Here is a 23,258-nt window from a genome sequence, read left to right as displayed (position 1 = left end):
TTGTGCCACCGGCACAGAAGCCAGTGGGGGCGGCGCTGGCATCGGCTACGTTCGGATACACCACACACCACACACACACACACATATATATATATATATATACATATATGTCCTTTCCATTCTCAGTTCATTTCTCTATAAATACACTTTGTAAGCCAAACCTATCAGCTTCGACAGACACCGTATTGGTAGAGAACTGGAAGCAAAAGGTTGTTTGATAATAGGTTTTGGTTGGCCTGACCAGAAGATACGAGTGGGACTGAACCCAGAACCATGTGGTTGGAAAGCAAGCTTCATACCACAAATCCATGCCTGCACCTATACATATCATCATCATCATTTAACGTCCGTTTTCCGCGCTAGCACGGGTTGGACGGTTCGACCGGGGTCTGGGAAGCCAGGGGCTGCTCCAGGCTCCAGTCTGATCTGGCAGAGTTTCTACGGCTGGATGCCCTTCCTAACGCCAACCACTCCGCGAGTGTAGTGGGTGCTTTTTACGTGCCACCTGCACAGGTGCCGGGGGGGGGGCGGCATCGGCCACGATCGGTTGGAGCTTTTAACGTGCCAGCAGCACGGAAGCCAGCCTAGGCGGCGCTGGCAACGTTCGGATGGTGCTTTTTATGTGCCACCGGCACAGAAGCCAGTCGGGGCAGCGCTGGCATCGGCTACGTTCGGATACACACACACACACACATATATATATATATATACATATATACGACAGGCTTCTTTCAGTTTCCGTCTACCAAATCCACTCACAAGGCTATAGTAGAAGACTCTTGCCCAAGGTGTCACACAGTGGGATTGAACACAGAACCATGTGGTTAGGAAGCAAGCTCCTTACCACACAGCCACCCCAGCACATGAATTTCGCGAGGAGGCTGTTCCGCTGATTGGATCAACTGGAACCCTCGTTGTCATAACCGATGGAGAGCTAGTTTTGAAATAATGATAAAAAGTGTGTTCATAGCTAGAGCACCTTCGATTCTAAGTCTACCTGATCAGGGCCAACCTAGGGTTAAATAACACCAACAGCCATGTCCTTTCCATTCTCAGTTCATTTCTCTATAAATACACTTTGTAAGCCAAACCTATCAGCTTCGACAGACACCGTATTGGTAGAGAACTGGAAGCAAAAGGTTGTTTGATAATAACCTATGGCTCTACTGTAACAAACCACAATGAAGTTATTGATCCAATTTTCCCAATAAATCGATCGATAAACAAAAAAAAAAAAATCAATAACTTACGATATTCATTCTATTCAGAGCTGGAAGACTTTGCACCGAGATTTAAAACTTAAAACAAGCAAATTAAGCAAAGCTGAATAGGTTTTCTATAAAGTCCTTTCCACCACGACCACCACCACTGACACCTCCCACAATGCAAATGGAGGAAAAGGAAGAAAGTAAAAATGTTCTGAAAACATTTTTTAATAAGAAAATTTAATCCTTTACAGAATTCATTCAGTTTTATATCTGTTTTTAACACTTTATCAATGGTTTCATTGATTAGAAATATTACAAGACTTTTAGCTTTGCAGGAGAAAGCGAAAGTAAAAGAGTGTTGCCATTGTCATAATTCTTTAATCATCACACCCTTATCTCTCCCCATCTTCCGTCAGTTTGCTCTTATCTCTCCCCATCTTCCGGCAGCTTGCCCTTATCTCTACCCCCATCATCTGTCATCTCCCTCATTTGCCTCCTTATTACATTCTTCTATTCCTTTATTTCCCCTTTTCTTTCTTAATTTCTCTCCCCTTCATCCTCCTTTGCAGCCTCTCCTATCAGCCTCTCCTTCCTACATCATCTCCTCAACGTCTTCCACCTCCTTTCTTCTGCTGTCATCATCTTTTCGTTCCCCACCCCATCAATACCCCCTTCTTCACTCATTGTCATTATTAGTACCAACAGAATAACGATGCAAGACAAATTTCCTTCAGGAAATTTATCCATTACCATCTCCATGTCATATTTACCGTTCCCAGACGACCTGGTACCAATTCCTGCCGAATGAAGCGACTCATTGCTAAATTATCATTGCTTTAATGTCCACCTTTTGGCGTTTCCATTTGTCAGACAGAATTCCTTTGGAGCAGGTTTTCTTCAACAGGGTACTCTTCCTGCCACCAACACTCATCTATTTCCCCAGCAAGTCAATATACTGCCCGAGTCAGGACAGGCTTTCAAGGGATATTGGAGAAGAAGGACACACACACACATGCACACACAAATACAGACACACACACGCACACACAGACACACACGTGCAGACACACACACAGACAGACACACACAAACAGACATACACACACACAAACAGACATACACACACACAAACAGACACACACATACGCACAAAAACAGACATACACATACGCACAGACATACACACACACAAACAGACATACACACACACACACACACACACACAGTCATACACACACTCAAACAGACATACACACACTCAAACTGACATACACACACTCAAACAGACATACGCACACACAGACATACACAAACACACAAACAGACACACACACACATACACACACACACATACACACACACACACAGACGGACACACACATATACATGCAAACAAACACACACAAACGGACAGACACATACACACAAACAGACAGACAGACAGACACACACACAAACACACATGCACATACACAAACACACGTAGGCTTCTTTCAGTTTCCATCAACTATATCCACTCACGGGGGCTTTGGTCAGCCCAGGGCTACCATAGAGTACACTCACCAAAGGCGCCGCCTACTGAGACCGAACCCAAGACCACATGCTACCAATTGCCAAACAAACAACCAAATTGCAATAAAAATGCTGCACAAATACTAAAAAAACAACAACAAAAACAAAAAATACTAAAACAAAAAAAATTAATTCTTGCGGTCGATTCGTTTGACTTGAACACTTCAAAGCAGTGCCCCAGCCTGGTCGCAGTCCAATGACTGGAACAAGTGAAAGACTGAGCGAAAACGTATCTGGAACAGGCAACAAAAGTGCAGCTTCGTACAATGACACGGAAAACGGAAAATGGAGAGAAGAATCGGTAAATGGGGAGAGCAAAGGAGGAGGAGAGTCTTCTGCAGATTGGATTACAACATCAATGCACAATGCCAAGCGTGGAAGACAGACAGACAGACATACAAACCTACGTACACAAGTATGAACATACATATGTATATACCTACATACATATGTATATACATACATAGGTATATATATACATACATACATAGGTATATATATACATACATACATATGTATATATATACATACATACATATGTATATATATACATACATACATATGTATATATATACATACATACATACATATGTATATATACATACATACATATGTATATATATACATACATACATATGTATATATATACATACATACATATGTATATATATACATACATACATATGTATATATATACATACATACATATGTATATATATACATACATACATATGTATATATATACATACATACATATGTATATATACATACATACATATGTATATATATACATACATACATAGGTATATATATACATACATACATATGTATATATATACATACATACATATGTATATACATACATACATATGTATATGTATATACCTACATACATATGTATATATACATACATACATACATATGTATATACATACATACATACAAATGTATATACATACATACATACATACATAACACACACAAGCAGACATAACTCCCACACATATAATCATAACACACACACACACATGCATAGCACACACACATACATAACACACACACATACATAACACACACACGTACACAGACACACACACACAAACACAACCTCACACATACACACACACTGATCCAACAGCCACGCAATATGAAAGATGTCGATGTTATTAACCTTAGCAACAAAATGTTTGCCATGGAACTGGGATGACACATACATGGATGTGGCGCTGGGGTAAAGAAGCTGGCTTCCCAACCACATGGTTCCGGGTTCAGTCTCACTGCGTGGCACCTTAGGCAAGTGTCTTTTGTGTGTGTGTGGATTTGGTAGACCAAAACTGAAAGAAGCCCATCACGTGTGTGTATGTGTGTATATATACTCTTTGCTCTTTTACTTGTTTCAGTCATTTGACTGCGGCCATGCTGGAGCACCAACTTTTAGTCGAGCAAATCGACCCCGGGACTTATTCTTTTGTAAGCCCAGTACTTATTCTATCGGTATCTTTTGCCGAACCGCTAGGTGACGGGGACGTAAACACACCAGCATCGGTTGTCAAACACACACACATATATATATATAAAAAAAAAATTAGTACTGGCTCCAGCATGGCCACAGTCCAATGACTGAAACAAGTGGCAGATGAATGATAAAAAATATCAATTTATTTAATCATAATTCAAAGTAACTTTTGAATAAAGAGTTCTTTTTCTTCTTTTAAGACAATGTCAGTTTAATCACGAAATTTTAATTACTGTTGATCAACAACAATAATTGATAAAGCCACGAAAAATGAACGTCACGGATTTAAACAAAAAAAGAAGAAAAAGTAGGAGAGAGAGAGAGAGAGAGAGAGAGAGAGAGAGAGAGAGAGAGAGAGAGAGAGAGAGAGAGAGAGAGAGGGAAGAGAGAGGGGGAATATATTTTAATTTTAACATCTGATATTAAGCTTTAATTAAAAAAAATATCATTGGCCATTAATAACTATTTAATCTACTGCAATGAGTAATAACAATAATAATAATAATAATAATAATAATATGCCCTGATGCAGTACCAGGCAGTGGCCCTCATGGCTTCTGATCTTAACTGATTGGAAGTGTTATCATGTACATTGTTTTGTGTTGGTAAAAAGATGGGCTACAGCAAATATTCTGCTCCAATACCACAGATTGCTTGTCAGTTGTGACCTTAACCAGTTGAGCATGTCCCTTAGTGGCTGACGATATGTGCATCTCTGATCACGAGCAGAAGTAGTGGGGGAGCATCATAGCCATGTGTTGAGAGGAATTCTTTGGGGGTTTCAATGATTCACCTCTGGAAACATGGGTGTTTCGTTGAACATCCTTAAACAACCCTTATTCAGAGACCCTTTGAGTGGGATGGGCTACACGATCAGAAGCAAATTCTAACAGGGCCCCACCTGCAAGGTCATGTGCTGTTTATCTTGATATGAGATCATCATGTCACGGATATGTGGTTGTGATGCATGTGCCTGGTGTACCCTTATCAGATGGGTAGTCATGATGGGTATACTGGGCTTCATATATTTGTACCCGAGTATCACTTAGATGGCATGTGCTGCCAATAATGATAATAATAATAATAATAGTAATAATAATAATAATAATAATAATTCTTTCTACTATGGGCATAAAACCTGAAATTTGGGTGATGGGGACTAATCAATTAAATTGGCCTTGGGGTTTCACTGGTACTATATTTATTGACCCCTGAAAGATTGAAAGGCGAAGTCGACCCTGGCGGAATTTGAACTCAGAACATAAGGACAGACAATTTGCCGTTAAGCAGTTTGTCCAGCACTAATGATTATACCAGGTGACCAAATTAAAAACAAAAGTAAACAAGAGCACTCAGAGGAGAGCAAACTGTTACCAAGGCAACACCATCATCCTCTCAGTGATCAGCCAGAGAGGATTTTTGAAATGAGGATATCTCAAATAAACTCAACTGCTCAGAATAAAAGATTGGATGGTCACAGTTGGCTTACCTTTGATCGTAGGTCTATGGGGCCTAGGGCTAAGCAACTCATATCAGAATAAAAACTTGGATGGTCACAGTTGGATTACTTTTGATCGTAGATCTATGGGGCCTAGGGCTAAACAACTCATATCAGAATAAAAGATTGGATGATCACAGTTGGATTGACTTTGATCGTAGAGCTGAAGTGCTGAGCAACAACATGTCTTATTTTGGGGATGGTCACAGTTGGATTGCATTTTATCCCATGTTTGCTGGATCAGGGCTAAACAACAACATGTCTTGATAAAAGATAGGATGGGCACCACTGGATTGCCTTTCACTGTAGGTCTACTCCATCAGGATTGGCCTGGGGCTAAACAGCAACATGAGGGAATTAGCGATGAGAAGGTCACAACCAGTACACATTTGATTGTAGCTCTGCCGGATCAAGACTGACCGAGAGCTACGCAACAACAACAACAACAACAATGACAACACGTTGAACGTCACTGGGTATTAATTAAGCAGAAACAGGTAAATGATTCTTAAATTAGTGTAGCTTAAAGCTAACGAGTAAATGACCTATTAAGTAGAGTTAAGATTAGAGAGAGAGGGAGAAGGAGAGAGAGAGAGGGGGGAGGAGAAACATATAGAAAGAGAAAGAAACAGAGATAGAGAACAAGTGAGAAAAAGAGACAGACAGAGAAAGAGAGAGAGAGGAGTAAGAGAGATAGAGAAAGAGAGAGAGATAGAGAGAGGGAAAGTAGGAAAGAGAAAGAGAGTGAGAGTAAGAGAGAGAAAGTGAGAGAGAGGGAGAGAAACATATACAAAGAGAAAGAACGAAAGAGAGAACAAGTGAGAGAAAGAGACAGACAGACAGATAGAGAAAGAAAGAGAGGGAAGAAAGAGAGAGAGAACAAATGAAAGAAAGAGACAGACAGATGAAGAAAGAAAGAGAAGGGAGAAAGAGAGAAAGAGAAGGAAGAGAGAGAAAGAAAGAGAAAGCAAGAGGGGAAAAGAGAAAGAGAGTGAGGGAAAGAGAGAGAGAAAGAAAGAGACAGAAGACAAAGAAAGGAGAGAAGAGAGAGAGAGAGAGAGGAGAGAGAGAGAGAGAGAGAATGTCTTACCTAACATTGGCATTTGGCCAAGTTGTTCAATAATTGCAGGTAAGAACACCCTTTGATCACACCTCTCGCCCCCTCCACCACAAAGCCAAGTGCTTATGTTTAGCCCTAGGTCAGAGTTGATCAACTTGAGTAGGTCTATGATCGACAGATGTTCCAATTACCACAGACACATTACAACCGTATAACCCAAGCTAGACTTGACATTCTTTTATTCTTTTACATGTTTCGGTCATCTGACTGCGGCCATGCTGCAGCACTGCCTTCAGTTGAACAAATCGACCCCAGGATTTAGTACTTTGTAAGCCTAGTACTTATTCTATCAGTATCTTCCGCCGAACCGCAAAGTTATGGGGGACGTAAACGCACCAGCATCGGTTGTCAAGTGATGTTGGGGAGCACAAACACAGACACAAACATATACACACACATATATATATATGTACAACAGGCTTCTTTTCAGTTTCCATCTACCAAATAATTAGATATAATTGAATGTTTACAGGCTGATGTTTGCCGATCATTTATCCTCTCCATTTTCTTATTTGCTTGTGGCTGTGTGGTAAGTAGCTTGTTTACCAACCACATGGCTCCAGGTTCAGTCCCACTGCGTGGCACCTTGGGCAAGTGTCTTCTACTATAGCCTCGGGTCGACCAAAGCCTTGTGAGTGGATTTGGTAGACGGAAACTGAAAGAAGCCCGTCGTATATATGTATATATATATATATATATATGTATGTGTGTGTTTGTGTGTCTGTGTTATATATATATACTAGCAGTATCGCCCGGCGTTGCTCGGGTTTGTAAGGGAAATAACTATATAAGCATTTTTAGAGAGTTATAGCCAAAAAATAGCAAAAAATGCATTAAAAATGGAAAAAATATGATGGTAAATTTTTTTTTAAATCGTTGACTCATCGTAGACATTTTTAGAGAGTTACTTCCCTTATATAATAGCGAAAAAATGCATTAAAATGGAAAAAAAACGATGGTAAATTTTTTTTTAAATCGTAGACTCATGTAGACGCTTTCTTAGCCATTTCTGTTTTGGTGTCTTCAAGCCATGAAGTCGTTCTAAAAGAACACTGGTCTCTTGACAACGCATTACGACGTTGATTTCCTTACACTCCCTTCCCCACAGGTGCAGGTGTGAGCGTGGACGCCAACTCCGCCGCCATCGACATACGAAAAATTATGCATTAAAATGGAATAAAAAATGATGTTAAATCATTTTAAAAATCGTAGACTCATTGTAGACGCGCGTTAATATTCAGACGGGCTCGATATTAATCATGACTATAAGATACCCGAATTTGGTTAAACTGCACCGCAAAATGTGGGAGTAGTTAGGAATCTAAATCGAAGGGGACAGACACTCACACAACTACAGTTTTATATATATAGATATACATAGCGCAGTAGTGGTGAGATGTGACAGCAAAGAAAAGCATACATTCACTCTCTGCATGCAATTAGACTCGGAAAGTTCGTGAGGAACCCATTGACCCAATTTGCTGACTTTTCCGATAGCACACAGGTCTCAATGAATGGTTGAATGACCAAATCCAAGCTTCTCTGCTAGTTCCTCAACAGTTACGATGAGATTTTGTTCCACCAGGTTTTCAGGATGTCCTTGTCGAGTTCTACAGATCTTTCAGGATGAGGCTCGTCTTCTAGGCTGTAGTTTATGGCTCGGGATTTCTGGAACCACCATTGACACTGCCTTACGCTTATTGTCCAATCCCCATATACTGCATTAATATTTCTTGTACTTTGCACACATTATATTCTGTTATTCTTTTATATGTTTCAGCCTTGAGGTTGTGGCCATGCTGGATCATGTGTGTGTGTGTTGTGTGTGTGTCTATCTGTCTGTCTGTCTGTATGTATATATGTATATGTATGAACAATAATATTTTCAACAGATGTGTTGCAAATGTATCTGATTGTTCTCAAGCTTCAATACTGTGTGTGTGTGTGTGTATGTGTGTATGTATGTATGTATGTATGTGTGTGTGTATGTGTGTGTGTATGTGTGTGTGTATGTGTGTGTGTGTGTGTATGTATGTATGTATGTATGTATGATGTATGTATGTATGTATGTATGTATGTATGTATGTAGTATGTATGTATGTATGTATGAGTGTATGTTTACTTTATTACTAACACAAGCCACTACGGTTATTTAATGTAAAGTCTTCCTCAAATCACTCTCTCTCTCGCTATTTACTCTCTTCCAAGAACATTTTCACTCACTCTTAGCTGTTAGCTTCCCATACATTTTACTCATGTATCTATCAGCGTCATAGACAGAATACTTTCAGTTTAGTCTTCCTCAAATCACTCTGTCGCTATTTACTTTCATTTTATTCGTTGCCCACTGTGTGTGTGCGTTTGCGTGTGGTGTAAACCAGACTAAGAAAAGCATTTGACACACACACCAGAATGTGAGTTTTCTGTAAATTTTGCTTAATTGGAGTTTAAATTTTAAAAACTGGACCTGGCATGACGCGATGCATTGTACTCTTAAAAATGCTAGGTAAATTGTAATTGAAGAAATCCTATATTGTAAAGGGAGGCAGATAAAATCTGCCTTTTATAATAAGAGATATATATATATATACACACACATACATATATACATACATACACACAGACACTAGCAATGCACCCCAGCGTTGCCAGGGTGTTACAATCTACAGCCACATTGCATGATGTTTTCCTTTCTTATGGGCAGAATTGGCACATGAGCAGTATGAAGCAAAAAACTCTTTTTTATAAACGTGTCTTTCAGTCATTTTCTGATGAGCAATACTGAAGTTTCCGTCTACCAAATTCAGTCACAAGTCTATGGTTGGCCTAAGGCTAATTAGTAGAAAATACTTGCCCAAGATGCCATGCAGAGAGAGTGAATGTGGAACCATGTGGTTGGGAAGCAAACTTCTCAACCACACAGTCATTCTTGCACCTAATGTGTGTGTGTGTGTGTTTACATTTGTTGTTAAATGAAGTACTGATAAAGAGTGTTCAGGCAGAATTGCCTCCCTTAGTTAAAGACCACAAAATTGTGTGACCTGACCTTCTTTCCAAGGTTATTTTTGTAGTCAAAAAGAGTTGCTGGGCAAAAAACATAGTTTATTTGATAGCCAAAAGGTTACTGATACCTCATTTGTCAAAATCGCCAACTCACTTTTTGAATTCATAAGGAATACACACACACACACAAACTCTGTTTTATATATTAAGATATATCTATATCTATATCTACATCTAAATAAATATTACCACTTTCCCTCCCTTCTTTTTGTGTGTGTGTGTGTATTCTTTTATCCTTTTGTTTCAGACATTTGACTGTGGCCATGCTGGAGCACTGCCTTGAAGGGTTTTAGTTGAAGAAATTGACCCCAGGACTTATTCTTTGTAAGCCTAGTTGTTATTCTTATTGTTCGCTTTCACCAAACCTTGAAGTTACGGGGATGTAAGCACACCAACACCGGTTGGTAAGTGGTGATGGAGGGGACAAACACAGACACAAAGACACACACTCATAGATATATACATGTATATATACACAATGGGCCATGCAGTGAGACTGAACCTGGAACCTTGTGGTGAGGAAGCAAGTTTCTTACCCCACAGCCACACCTGTGCTTTGCTTTATGAATATAGATTCATATATCAAAAAATCAAAAAATCGAAATCAAATCAGAACCAAAATCGAAGTCGATCAACATCAATGGAAATTGTGGCTGTGATACCAGTGCCGGTGACAAGTAAGCGAACCATCCGATTGTGGCCGTTGCCAGCGCCGCCCCAACTGGCTTCCGTGCCGGTGGCACGTAAAAGCACCATCCAATCGTGGCCGTTGCCAGCCTTGCCTGGCCCCCGTGCCGGTGGCACGTAAAAGCACCATCCGTTCGTGGCCGTTTGCCAGCACCGTCTGGCGCCTGTGCGGGTGGCACGTAAAAAGCACCCAATACATGTACGGAGTGGTTGACGTTAGGAAGGGCATCCAGCCGTAGAAACACTGCCAGATCAGACTGGGCCTGATGCAGCCTTCTGGCTTCCCAGACCCCAGTTGAACCGTCCAACCCATGCTAGCATGGAAAACGGACGCTAAATGATGATGATGATATTTGTAGAACAGAAACATGGCAAAACCAGGCAGGAAATTCTGTACCGATTCCAGCTGAGAGGGAGAAGCTGCTGCTGTGAAATGGAAGCAAATGCATATAAATGTTTATTCACAAAACCATTTGATTTAGCTTTGTTTGAGCTTCATGCTTAATTAAGAAATCTGCTAATTGTGAACGAGGTTTATCCCAGATGCTACATTACAATCTGTTTAAAATTGTTAATGACATGGGTGAATAATTTTAGTGTTTATGAACTCTGTGCAACCTTCAGGTCACGCATGGTTGGTTAAGAGTAATTTCACCTGAAAATAGGTTTTGATTAGAAAAAAACAAAGAAAATTAAAGAAAAACAAGAGCACCCAGAGAGTGCAAACCTCCGCCAAGGCAACACCAACATCCTCTCAATGATTAGCGAGAGATAATTTTTAAAATGAGAATATATGAAATAAACTCAACTGCTCTCTCAAACGAGAATACTAAAAATGAACTCGACCACTCTGAAAAATTAAGTAAAAAAACTGGAAAAATAATCCAGAATCCTTGTCCGGTACTGGATTGATCCCAAAATCTAATCAGTTCGTGCCAGTCATGAGGTCAAACATCCCTGGAAGTTTCATCCGAATCCATCCAGCAGTTCTTGAGATATCTTGTCCACGGACAAACAAACAAACATGACTGAAAACAATACCTCTGCCTTCGTTAAGGCGGAGGTAATAAGAAAAGGGTTTATTTTAATCTTACAATAATTCCATGCAGGTGGCAAGTTGGCAGAATCCTTAGCCAGCTGGACAAAATGCTTAGTAGCATTTTCTCAGTCTTTAGGTTCCGAGTTCAAATACCGTCAAGGTCAACTTTGCTTTTTATCCTTTTAGGGTCGAAAGAATGGTGGAAGCACTCCGTCGGTTACGACGATAAGGGTTCCAGTTGATCCGAATCAACGGAACAGCCTGCTCGTGAAATTAACGTGTAAGTGGCTGAGCACTCCACAGACACGTGTACCCTTAACGTAGTTCTCGGGGATATTCAGCGTGACACAGAGAGTGACAAGGCCGGCCCCTTGAAATACAGGAACAACAGAAATAGGAAGTAAGAGAAAGTTGTGGTGAAAGAGTACAGCAGGGATCACCACCATCCCCTGCCGGAGCCTTGTGGAGCTTTAGGTGTTTTTGCTCAATAAACACTCACAACGCCCGGTCTGGGAATTGAAACCGCGATCCTACGACCGCGAGTCCGCTGCCCTAACCACTGGGCCATTGCGCCTCCACTAAAGAATAAATACCAGTTGAATACTGGGCTCGATGTAATCCCCCAAAATATATAGTTGAGGTGTGTTCTGTTAAGAACGTATAAGAGTACAAGTACAGCCAATTCACCCTTAGAATTCCCAAATAGCCGGCAGTATTCTTATGGTAAGCTACCAATTCTAGTCTCAGGTATTCCTTGTGTGTGAAAATGAAACTAAAAAGTAAAAGAGTTAAGAAGGAGAGTAAGTAGGGTTAGGCAGCTTTTTAATCCCTACAATTGTTTCGATACATACAGACCCTTGTATGTACTCTCTCTTTTACTCTCTTTTACTTGTTTCAGTCATTTGACTGCGGCCATGCTGGAGCACTGCCTTTAGTCGAGCAAGTCGACCCCAGGACTTATTCTTTGTAAGCCCAGTACTTATTCTATCAGTCTCTTTTGCCAAACCGCTAAGTGACGGCGACGTAAACACACCAGCATCGGTTGTCAAACAATGCTAGGGGGACAAACACAGACATACAAACATACACACACATATATATACATATATACGACGGGCTTCTTTCAGTTTCCGTCTACCAAATCCACTCACAAGGCTTTGGTCGGCCCAAGGCTATAGTAGAAGACTCTTGCCCAAGGTGCCACGCAGTGGGACTGAACCCGGAGCCATGTGGTTGGTTAGCAAGCTACTTACCACACAGCCACTCCTGCGCTGTACAGGATTTAAAATTAAGTTTAAACTAAATTATGTAACGATTTACCTGTATAAGAAGGTGTATAGGTATCTCTTTAGGCAATACTCAGTTGCTGTCTCTGCAAGCAAACACACACACACATACGACGGGCTTCTTTCAGTTTCTGACTACCAAATCCACTCACAAGGTTTTGGTCGGCCCGAGGCTATAGTAGAAGACACTTGCCCAAGGTGCCATGCAATGGGACTGAACCCAGAGCCATGTGGTTGGTAAACAAGCTACTTACCACACATCCACTTCTTGATTACATTATGAAAATCTAGAAACTTCAAGGTCAACCATTAAAAACTAACTGCGTGTGTGTGTGTGTGTGTGTGGGCATGTGTGTGTGTGGGTGTATGTGCGTGTGTGTAACAAATAAATAAATAAGTGAAGCAAAGCTATATCACATGATGAAAAGAAGACGTGGGAGGATGAGGAGGAGGAGGAGAAGAAGAAGAAGGTAGAAAAGAAGAAAAAGAAGAGGAAAGAAGAGAAAGAAGAAAAAGAAGAGAAAAGAAGAAAAAGAAGAGGAAAGAAGAGGGATTTATCACATCATGTGATTTGCAAACAACAAAAGGCTGTGTTGGACACAAGATTAAGAAGTTTAGACAGAGAGAGGGGGGGGAGAGAAGAGAAAGAGAAAGAGAGAGAGAGAGAGAGGGGGGGGGGAGGGAGAGAGGGTCAAGTATGAAAAAGTCAATACTAGTTGGTGTGTAGATATACTGTTGACCAGTGGTCAAATGATGAACAGGTTTATATAAATATAATGCTATTGACAGGCAACAGGTATAGTGAAGTCTGTTACCATGTAAACACACCTGGTTTATGGTAGTGGCAGGTCACAACACCTCAAGCACAGGTGAAGAAATGTGTGGGTGTATGTGTGTATATATATATATATATATATATATATAATATATATATATATACACACATATATATATATCATCATCATCATTTAACGTCCGTTTTCCGCGCTAGCATGGGTTGGACGGTTCAACCGGAGTCTGGGAAGCCAGGGGCTGCACCAGGCTCCAGTCTGATCTGGCAGTGTTTCTACAGCTGGATGCCCTTCCTAACGCCAACCACTCCGTGAGTGTAGTGGGTGCTTTTCACGTGCTAGGGGAGTCTGGCATCGGCCACGATCGGTTGGTGCTTTTAACGTGCCACCGGCACGGAAGCCAGTCAAGGCGGCACTGGCATCGGCCACGTTCGGATGGTGCTTTTTATGTGCCACCGGCACAGAAGCCAGTCAAGGTGGCGTTGGCATCAGCTATATATATATATAGGTGCAGGAGTGGCTGTGTGGTATGAAGCTCGCTTCCCAACCTCATGGTTCTGAGTTCAGTCCCACTCTGTGGCACCTTGGTTAAGTGTCTTTTATTATAGTCTTGGGTCGACCAAAGCCTTGTGACTGGATTTGGTAGACAGAAACTTAAAGAAGCCACCCTATAATATATATATGTGTGTCTGTTTGTCTCCCCACCAACCGATGTTGGTGTGTTTATGACCCCGTAATTTAGTGATTTGGTAACAGTCACCAATAGAATAAGCACTTGGCTTACAAAGGATAAGTCCTGGGGTTGATATATTCGACTGAAAGGCAGTGCACCAGCATGGCCGCAGTCAAATGACCGAAACAAGTAAAAGAGTATATGTGTATACATGAGGTGGTGCTGAAAAGTTCCTGGTTTTGGGTAAAAAAGGATACAGTAGAATCGATTACTCTCTCTTTACTCTTTTACTTGTTTCAGTCATATGACTGCAGCCATGCTGGAGCACCGCCTTTAATCGAGCAACTCGACCCCGGGACTTATTCTTTTTGGAAGCCCAGTACATATTCTATCGGTCTCTTTTGCCGAAGAACCGCTAAGTGATGGGGACATAAACACACCAGCATCGGTTGTCAAGCAATGCTAGGGGGACAAACACAGACACACAAACATATACACACACATACATACATATATATACATATATACGACAGGCTTCTTTCAGTTTCCGTCTACCAAATCCACTCACAAGGCTTTGGTCGGCCCGAGGCTATAGTAGAAGACACTTGCCCAAGGTGCCACACAGTGGGACTGAACCCGGAACCATGTGGTTGGTAGACAAGCTACTTACCACACAGCCACTCCTGCGCCAGTTATGATTTTTTTTTCAACACATTCCCCTCTCAGATTCACACACTTATCATCGCAGTGGTCCTTCAGTTCTTCTAACCCTATAAAAGACCTTGGTGCCACACAGTGAGACTGAACCCAGAACCATGTGGTTGGGAAGCAAACTTCTTGCCGTAATTAAGCCACATTTTTCCTGTCTGTATTGAGAGAAGCCAGATTCATTTGAATAGTTTCAGTAGATATCTTACTTCATCAGAGATCAATTATCTATCGTTTCTGACTGAAGACAGAGAGAGAGAGAGAGGTGTGGAAAATCTAGAAACTTCCAGCTAAATATAGCATACACAGACAGGCCGAACTGAATCGGTTGGTTCTCATCGACATAACAGTGCAAGCCTTGGCAATGTGTGTTAAATAATTAATGACTAACGAACCCGTTGATGAAGCGATAAGAGAAGAGTGCTGATATCAGTGAGGTCAGCATCCTTTTGCTAGTCGCATTGAGAGGAAAACTTGGTTTTGTAGTTGTAAGTATTACATTACACAGCAAGGATAATTTTATTAAAAAAAAAATTTTTTTTTAAAAACCATAATAGGCGTAGGAGTGGCTGTGTGGTAAGTAGCTTGCTTACCAACCACATGGTTCTGGGTTCAGTCCCACGGCGTGGCACCTTGGGCGAGTGTCTTCTGCTATAGCCCCGGGCCGACCAATACCTTGTGAGTGGATTTGGTAGACAGAAACTGAAAGAAGCCCGTCGTATATATATATATATATTATATAAAAGGGCTTAGTAAAATAAATTACTTTGCCGCATACTGAACTCATTAGAAATAGTAGCTAAAAAAACTTTTTTAAAAACTATTTCTAATACTTAAAGAAAACCTCTCTCATATAGTGTTTGCTCAATTCAACTCACGAAAGTATGGGGGTAAAGACATCAAAAAATCAAATGCAAAGGTTATTTGAGAACGTTATTTGAGAACCTTTGCATTTGATTTTTTAATGTCTTTACCCCCATACTTTCGTGAGTTGAATTGAGCAAACACTATATGAGAGAGGTTTTCTTTAAGTATTAGAAATAGTTTTTAAAAAAGTTTTTTTAGCTACTATTTCTAATGAGTTCAGTATGCGGCAAAGTAATTTATTTTACTAAGCCCTTTTTATATGTAATAATTTGAATTCGCCTTAAATGGTCCCTTTGCATACTGAATACTTGGTGAAATTGATTAATAATTAATTAATTTTACCCTCAATGTTGATTATATATATATATATATAATATATATATATATTAATATATATATATATTTTTCTTACTACACACAAGGGGCTAAACACAGAGAGGACAAACAAGGACAGACAAACGAATTAATCGATTATATCGACCCAGTGCGTAACTGGTACTTATTTAATCGACCCCGAAAGGATGAAAGGCAAAGTCGACCTCGGCGGAATTTGAACTCGTGCTAACGTTTCTGCCAGCTCGCCGCCTTATATGTATATATGTATATATATATATGTGTGTGTGTATGTGTGTGTGTTTGTGTGTGTTTGTCCCCCTAGCATTGCTTGACAACCAATGCTGGTGTGTTTACATCCCCGTCACTTAGCGGTTCAGCAAAAGAGACCAATAGAATAAGTACTGGGCTTACAAAGAATAAGTCCTGGGGTCGAGTTGTTCAATCAAAAGGCGGTGCTCCAGCATGGCCGCAGTCAAATGACTGAAACAAGTAAAAGAGTAATATCCAAAATTCTATCTTACATCTCCCCCCCTCTCTCAGAGGGGTGGCTGAGTGGTTAAAAAGCTTGCTCCTAATGTGTGGTCTGGATTCAAACCCACTGCATGGCACCTTGGGCAATAGCCTCAGGCCAACTAAAGCTTTGTGAGTAGATTTGGTAGGTGGAAACTGAAAGAAGCCCATCGGAAGAATTTGTGGTGTGGGTAGCTTAATGGTTCAGAGCACCGCGACGTGTAATCACGGAGGTGTGAGTTCAAGTCTCATAGCCGGCCGCCAACACTTTTTTCTGCCAAATAGGGGTAGCTTTTCCTGTCCGGACTATATTATTAGCATTATCCTCCATTTGAGACCTTAAAATCACTTCTTTAACTTTATAATATATATGGATGTGAATATATATATTCACATACAAAAACCTGAGCATCAAGCGAATATTATATAGTGGCTGTGTGGTAAGTAGCTTGCTTACCACCACATGGTTCCGGGTTCAGTCCCACTGCGTGGCATCTGGGCAGTGTCTTCTGTATAGCCTGGGCGACCCATGCCTTGTGAGTGGATTTGGTAGACGGAAACTGAAAGAAGCCTGTCGTATTATGTGTATATATATGTATGTATGTGTGTGTGTTTGTGTCTGTGTTTGTCCCCCTAGCATTGCTTGACCCGATGCTGGTGTGGCTTACGTCCCCGCACTTAGCGGTTCGGCAAAAAGAGACTGATAGAATAAGTACTGGGCTTACAAAGAATAAGTCCCGGGGTCGATTTGCTCGACTAAAGGCAGTGCTCCAGCATGGCTGCAGTCAAATGACTGAAACAAGTAAAAGAGTAAAAGAGTATATATATTATAAAGTTAAAGAAGTGATTTTAAATTCTCAAACGCAGGATAATGCTAATAATATAGCCTGAACAGAATAAACTACCCCTAATTTGCAGAAAAAGGGTTGGCAGCCAGCTGTGAGACTTGAACTCACACCTCCGTGATTACACGTCGCGGTGCTCTGAACCATTAAGCTATATATATATATATATTCTTTTATTCTTTTACTTGTTTCAGTCATTCGACTGCAGCCATGCTGGAGCACTGACTTTAGTCAAACAAATCGATCTCAGGACTTATTCTTTGTAAGCCTAGTACTTATTCTATCAGTTCTTTTGCCAAATTGCTAAGTTACAGGGAGGTAAACACACCAACATTGGTCATGAAGTGGTGGTAGTGGTGGTAAACACAGACACACAAATATATACATACACACACACACATATATATATATATACATATACACACACAAAAGAGGCTTCTTTCAGTTTCCATCTACAAAATCCAGTCACAAAGCTTTGGTCAATATAAGACTACAGTAGAAGGTGCCACACAGTGGGACTGAACTGGGAACCATGTGGTTGGGAAGCAAGTTTCTTACCACACAGCCACATGTGTTTTCTCTCCATTCGGTTTTCTTTTTCTTTTTCTTCTCCCCGTCTGTTTTTTTCTCTCCTCATTCCTATCTGAAGAAGAGCACAGGCTTGAAATGTCAAAGACACTTCCATTTTTCTGAGCATCAAGTGAACACAACTTGATTGTTGTTCTCCCTCTCACCTGTCCTTGTCTTTTCTTTTGTTGTGCCGTTTTGAACCCCCCCCCCCCACACACACATACATGTAGAGAGAGAGAGAAAAGATTGGAAAAACGTGGTATAACTTCAAATCCCCATTACACATGTTTCATTACAGTATAGGAATTATAAAGGAATACATGTAGAAAAAAATGTGTATAGAATCTCTTGTCTGATTCTTCAGCCAAAAAATAACATTATTGGGAACATGCAAATGTGCTTCACAAGGGCTCAGTTTGGATTATGACCCTTTCTATACCCCATATGTACACACACACACATGCAATGTGCATGTGTGTGTGTGTATTGTGTGTACCCTTGTCGCAATATCCTATGATGGCTATAGACTCATGTCAACATCATCATTGTTTAACGTCCGCTTTCCATGCTAGCATGGGTTGGACGATTTGACTGAGGGCTGGCGAACCAGACTCCAATGTGATCTGGCAGAGTTTCTACAGCTGGATGCCCTTCCTAACGCTAACTACTCCGAGAGTGTAGTGGGTGCTTTTACGTGCCAGTCAGGCAGTACTGGAAACGACCTCGCTCGAATTGGGGGCCAGTCAGGCAGTACTGACAATGACCTCGCTCGAATTAGGAGCCAGTCAGGCGGTACTGACAACGACCTCGCTCGAATCAGTATCATGGAAGCAATATTGCTTATTTCCAGTATCTGGCTATGGGTTGGTGGCATTACCTCACTTGGAATTAACACACACAAACACACACACACACACGTGTTACAGGTAAATTTAAGGCGGCGAGCTGGCAGAAACGTTAGCACGCCGGCCGAAATGCTTAGCGGTATTTCGTCTGCATTACGTTGTGAGTTCAAATTCCGCCGAGGTCGACTTTGCCTTTCATCCTTTCGGGGTCGATAAATTAAGTACCAGTTACACACTGGGGGTCGATGTAATCGACTTAATACCTATGTCTGTCCTTGTTTGTCCCCTCTGTGTTTAGCCTCTTGTAGGTAGTAAAGAAATAGGTATTTCTGTCGTCTTTACGTTCTGAGTTCAAATACCGCTGAGGTCGACTTTGCCTTTCATCCTTTCGGGGTCGATAAATTAAGTACCAGTTACACACTGGAGTCGATGTAATCGACTTAATACCCATGTCTGTCCTTGTTTGTCCCCTCTATGTTTAGCCCCTTGTGGCTAATAAAGAAATAGGTATTTCGTCTGTCTTTACATTCTGAGTTCAAATTCCGCCGAGGTCGACTTTGCCTTTCATCCTTTCGGGGTCGATAAATTAAGTACTAGTTACACACTGGGGTCGATGTAATCGACTTAATACCTATGTCTGTCCTTGTTTGTCCCCTCTATGTTTAGCCCCTTGTGGCTAATAAAGAAATAGGTATTTCGTCTGTCTTTACATTCTGAGTTCAAATTCCGCCGAGGTCGACTTTGCCTTTCATCCTTTCGGGTCAATAAATTAAGTACCAGTTACACACTGAGGTCGATGTAATCGACTTAATCCGTTTGTCTGTCCTTGTTTGTCCTCTCAGTGTTTAGCCCCTTGAGCGTAGTAAAGAAATAGGTAAATACTGGAGATCAGCTGGGTAGTTTGTAGACTGACCAATTCAGTTGTGGAACGTAAGTAGGGGACAGTGGTCAAAAGGCCAAAAGTGCACAGAGTAGGCCTGTTCACTCGAGCCATTCTCGCTACAATCACCCACATTATAATAATAATAATAATAATAATAATAATCCTTTCTATTGGAAGCACAAGGCCCCATATTTGTGTGGAGGGGACTAGTTTGATTACTTCGACCCCAGTGTTTCACTGGTACTTCATTTATTGAGCCCTGAAAGGATGAAAGGCAAAGTTGACCTTCGGCGGAATTTGAACTCAGAATGTAGAGATTGGCGAAATACCACTAAGCATTTCGTCCGGTGCACTAATGATTCTGCCAGCACACCGCCTTAATAATAATAATAATAATAATAATAATAATGTAAAAGTGACTAAAACAATGTATGTATCTATATCTGTGTATATATATATATATATATATATATATATGAGTATATGCAAATATATGTGCGTGTGTGTGTTTTTAATTGTTGCTATGACAACCATGTTACAACTGCTTTATTATCAATTCACGATTGCAGATGAAATCACTTGCCAAACAAGTTTCACCAAGGTGTGTATATATATATATAACATCATCATCATCACCGTCATTATTTAGTGTCCATGTTCCGTGCTGGTATGGGTTGGACGGTCTGTTGAATATCCAATGAGTAAGGGGACTGCATCATACACCAGTGTCTTTTTTGACATGGTTTCTATGGCTGGATGCACTTCCTAACACCAACCCCAAAATTTCAGGCCTTGTGCCAAAATTCGAAACCATTATGATTATTATTATTATTAAGGCGGCTCAGCTGGCAGATTTATTAGTGCACCAGATGCCCAAGGTGCCACACAATAGGACTGAACCCAAAACCAGATGATTGACAAGCAAACTTCTTACCGTACAGTCACGCTGGCATTTTAAACTCTGAATATATTCAGTACTGGAAAGCGAAAGTAAGTCAGCCAATCAAACGTCCGTGCTAAAGCAGCAGTAGCAGTCTTAATCTATCGGTTTCCTTAATACAGGTTAATGACATTAAAAACAATCTCATTTAATATATTTTAATGTCAGTAACTCACCAATAAGAAGCAGACAGATTATATTTCTTATCCAGTCATTTGTGACGTATTCCACCTTCATTACTACAGTTGAGATACAATGTAACACACACATATATACACACATACAAATACACATACACTTGTGTATATAATATACATACACAGTGTTCAGTTACCGCATAAAGATACAACACATACACACACACACACATATATATATATTGGGTCATCCCATAAATAATGTTTTTTATACTTTTTTTCCAAAATTAAGATAAACAAAGTTCTTTTTAAATCTAAAATGCAGTCTCCTTCGTTTTCCACAATGCTCTTCCATGTATCTGGTAGACTTGCAAAGCCCTCTTCCAAAGTTCACTTGTCCGTGATAAAAAACACTTCTCCAGTTCTGTTCTGACCTCATCTACAGAATTCATATTTTCCCCATCCAAATGATTTTGAAGACAGTAGAATAAATGATAATCAGATGGGGCAATGTCTGGCAAATATTCTGGGTGGAGCATCATTTCCCATTCAAACTGCTCCAGCCCTTGGAATGTCATCCTTGCTGTATGTGTCTGAGCATTGTCCTGATGGCAGATTACCTTTCGTCTTCAAACCAAAGATTGGCGTTTTTCTTCCTGCGCTGACTTGAATGACTGGTTGAATGACCAAATCCAAGCTTCTCTGCCATGATAGATCGCTAGCCACTACACATTCTTTATTTTTTTCTCCCTGTTCCTTTCTGTGAAAGAGCATAGGCTCGAAACATTAAAGACTTTTTCAGTTCTCAAGCATTATACTAATACATCCGTTTGTTGTCTACACCACCTGTCTTCGTCTTTTGTTTTTTTTTGTGAATTCTCCCTATATATTTAAATACACACACACACATATATATGTATGAGTGGCTGTGTGGTAAGTAGCTTGCTAACCAACCACATGGTTCCGGGTTCAGTCATACTGCGTGGCACCTTGGGCAAGTGTCTTCTGCTATAGCCCCGTGCCGACCAATGCCGTGTGAGTGGATTTGGTAGACGGAAACTGAAAGAAGCCTGTCGTATATATATATATATATATATATATATATATGTATGTGTGTGTGTGTTTGTGTGTCTGTGTTTGTCCCCCTAGCATTGCTTGACACTGATGCTGGTGTGTTTACGTCCCGGTCACTTAGCGGTTCGGCAAAAGAGACCGATAGAATAAGTACTGGGCTTACAAAGAAATATATATATATATATATTATATATATATATATATAATATATGAATGTATGTATCTATATCTATGTATTCAGATATAGCCAGTTGTGGCTGGTTCATAGGATTAGCTAGGGATTCACATCCATAAAGTGCTTGGCTTTACATGTCCTGTTGGACCTTAAAGACCACCAACCACTGACTACCAGGGGTCAGCAATGTGGTCAGTACTGACCCCTAGAGTTCTTTGTGACTATTTAAAGGGTTCGTTACCCCTTTAGCATTCGGGTTACTCTGTCAAATGTAATGCTGATTTATTCACATTGCTTACACATGGTATTGAGCACATTTTTTTGCAATAGCTAATCCTAAAAGTACATATATATATATATGAACTTTTGTGAAAGATATGCCATAATATACATCTGGAAGATCCTGGAAGGATTTGTCCCAAACTTTGGCATCGAGAGTTACACAAATGCCAGAACTGGGCGCCACTGCGTGGTGCTAAGGACTCCAAATTTGCCATCAAGATGTAGGACAAGATAGTGTGATAGCCTGGGCTTCCGAGGCCCACAGCTTTTCAATATCCTCCCGAAGAACCTAAGAGACCTGCATGGGGTGGATGCAGATGTCTTTAAAATGAAACTGGATCTCTTCTTGTCAGGTATCCCAGATGAACCAACTTCACGGCAGGAGGTGCAGATGAGGGCAGCTGCATCGAACTCTCTCATGCACCAAATGGCAGTTGCTAAAAAGCATTCGTGAAGTAAAACCATGTAGCAACACCAAATGGCGGTGCCCCAGCATGGCCACAGCTCGTGAGCTGAAACTAGAATCAATCAATCAATCAAATATTTAAGTTCAGCAAACAATTTGGATTCAAATGAATATGGTACTTAATTTAGATGCATCAGAATTTTTTTGAATTAATCAAGTGTTATCTC

General features: G+C 40.6%; 1 protein-coding gene and 1 long non-coding RNA gene across 6 annotated transcripts in view; both read right to left on the bottom strand.

The window, feature by feature from the left end:
- LOC115224738 (myotubularin-related protein 3) overlaps window positions 1–23,258 on the bottom strand; it is a 288,784-nt gene that overhangs the window by 252,352 nt on the left and 13,174 nt on the right. The window lies entirely within an intron of this gene.
- Window positions 5,211–20,407, bottom strand: LOC118768030. The gene is made up of 3 exons (XR_005003953.1): window positions 20,371–20,407; window positions 12,630–12,632; window positions 5,211–5,597 (listed from the first exon to the last, which is right to left on the bottom strand). It is a non-coding gene; the product is annotated as an uncharacterized LOC118768030 (long non-coding RNA).

Source organism: Octopus sinensis, linkage group LG26 (assembly GCF_006345805.1).
Source record: "Octopus sinensis linkage group LG26, ASM634580v1, whole genome shotgun sequence".
In the NCBI taxonomy this organism is placed as follows: domain Eukaryota; kingdom Metazoa; phylum Mollusca; class Cephalopoda; order Octopoda; family Octopodidae; genus Octopus; species Octopus sinensis.
The sequence above is the reverse complement of the archived record's forward strand: the minus strand, read 5'-3'. Positions and strand labels throughout refer to the sequence as shown.